This window comes from Xylocopa sonorina, chromosome 11 (assembly GCF_050948175.1).
Source record: "Xylocopa sonorina isolate GNS202 chromosome 11, iyXylSono1_principal, whole genome shotgun sequence".
Classification (NCBI taxonomy): domain Eukaryota; kingdom Metazoa; phylum Arthropoda; class Insecta; order Hymenoptera; family Apidae; genus Xylocopa; species Xylocopa sonorina.
In genome coordinates this window covers 395,677-397,798 of record NC_135203.1, presented here as the reverse complement: position 1 = coordinate 397,798, position 2,122 = coordinate 395,677, and the positions used below count along the sequence as shown (strand labels likewise).

General features: G+C 42.4%; 1 pseudogene; it reads left to right on the top strand.

The window, feature by feature from the left end:
- The first annotated feature begins 1,177 nt into the window (after window positions 1-1,177).
- LOC143429492 (U2 spliceosomal RNA) lies at window positions 1,178-1,355 on the top strand (annotated as a pseudogene).
- Window positions 1,356-2,122: the final 767 nt, after the last annotated feature.

Genomic DNA, 2,122 nt, shown 5'->3' with positions numbered 1-2,122 from the left:
GAGGCGGGGTCGACATCGGCGGCGCTGAGCGGGAGCAGTGGAGGCGCCCGCGTCCCTGGGGTGGTGTCGCCCGCGGATCCTTAGTGCCTCCACACCTGTGAGCTGAGAGGACTGGCCACGAGAGTCTGGAGCAAGTTTGGGTTCGATCGTGATTTTGATTTTGTTTTTCTTTTCTTTCCTTTGTTTGCGCGCTACGTAGCCTCCACTTGAAGTGGGAAGGGGGAAAAGTACATATTATTAGTACTTATATTTGGTTCGAGACAAAAGCAGATCTGGTTAACAAACGACCGTGGTTTCCAGAATCTGTGTTTTCTTATTTTATTCAGTAACTGACTTTAGCTCACCGTATTTTATCTTATTCTACTTTATCTTACCTTATTCTATTTTATCTATTTCACTCTATGATATTGGACTTTATGGTATTTTAATTTTCGTAACGTATCGCAGTCTCTTTTATCATAACTTATTCGTATCCTTTCCCGCTTCAATCTATCTTAGCTACTTACTTTTATTCTCTTTCATACGTCGCGCGCCTAGCTTACTGAACCCTATCTTATGTTATTTTAATCTTAACTTATTTTATCTGTTTATTTATTATTTTATTTACTATTCTATTTATTTTAATTATCTATGTATCTATCTATTCATCTATTTATTTATCTATTTTAATTCATTTTACTCTATCTTAAGTTGAGCACTAATTAGTGATTCTCCGGACCTCTCGGCGGCGGCTGGTACCTCTTGGCTCATCATGAGTGACTACAGTAAGGCGTGTGTCCGCACACTGGCGTCTAAATCCATCTAGTCCATTGAGCTGTGCACTATGCTTATATAATATAATATAATATAATATGATATAATATTACTATGTTTGTTATGTGTATAAGACACATTTAATTTTATTCTATTCTTACTGTTCTTTATTCTACGCTATTATTATTCCATTGAAAAGCTAGTTGCTAATACGTGCCCTATGCCACGTCATTGTCTTAAATTAACTGGATGAACGACACTATGTTCGCCTCATAGTGAGGTTGTTGTAAAATTGATGGACGCTGTGGGGATTTATCCCCCAGCATGATTGTAGTTAGACGGTTTATAATTGAATTCGTGCGGAATCAATGCGAATCTATTGTATAAAACAAGTGTATACCCCTGGGGCCTCGGCCTCAGGGGAACATTTATTGTCAAATAAACGTCTTATCTGTTCTTATCAGCTTAATATCTGATACACTCCTCATTAGGAGTCAGAATATTAACCTGATTTTTGGAAAAAGGCGGACCGCTGGGGCTTGCTCCACCTCCGCCGCGAGTCGACCCAGTATTGCAGTGCCTCTGGGACCGGCTCAATAAGAGTTTCCAAAGATCAGATATATTCTTTTAACCATTAAACCCACACACTTGATCTTCTCCGTCAGTAGCTTTAAGTGTCATTTTACTTTGTGTTTTTCCGACTCGCTCACCGGAGTGTCGCGTTATCATCCGCGTCGCGCGTGCTGTGCTCGTGTTTGGTGCAGTGTTCAGTGCGTTCGGCTTGCTGGTGGACTCTGGACTTGGTAAGTCTAACACTTGGAATTTCGGTGGAGGTCCCTTCTCGCGTGATTAGTTTAAAGTGCTCCCGATGCGGTGGTGTTGAACGCATCGGGTAGACGTTAGACGTCCATACGTGACGTCCCTCCTCCTAGGTCGACCATTTCGACCTCCGAGGAGTTTGAATCCGAGTAGATTCGGTTTGTTCGACCTTATACCCGGTTATAAGTGTAAACTTTACACTTATAGCCGTTGGGTTTGAATTCGACCTCTCCGTATTTTGGGTGTTAGACTTTGCACGTACGCCCGTAATTCGAGTTTTTTGCTCGATTTTACGGGTCGTCGCTGCGAAATAGCAGCAATTAGTTAATTAAATTCACCGTTTATTTGTTTTAATTAAGAGATCGGGGTACACGGAGGCCCTTTACACCCCGTGTAACTCGATACGTCGCGGTCCGGAGTTTTCCAGGCCGTGTGGAGTGTCGTGGAAAGTTAAACCGTTTGCGGTTACTAGTCACGTACGCGAAGCACGGTTCGTTCGTGCGGGGCTGTGTCCACCGGGCACAGCGGAATTGTTTTATATTATTTTATT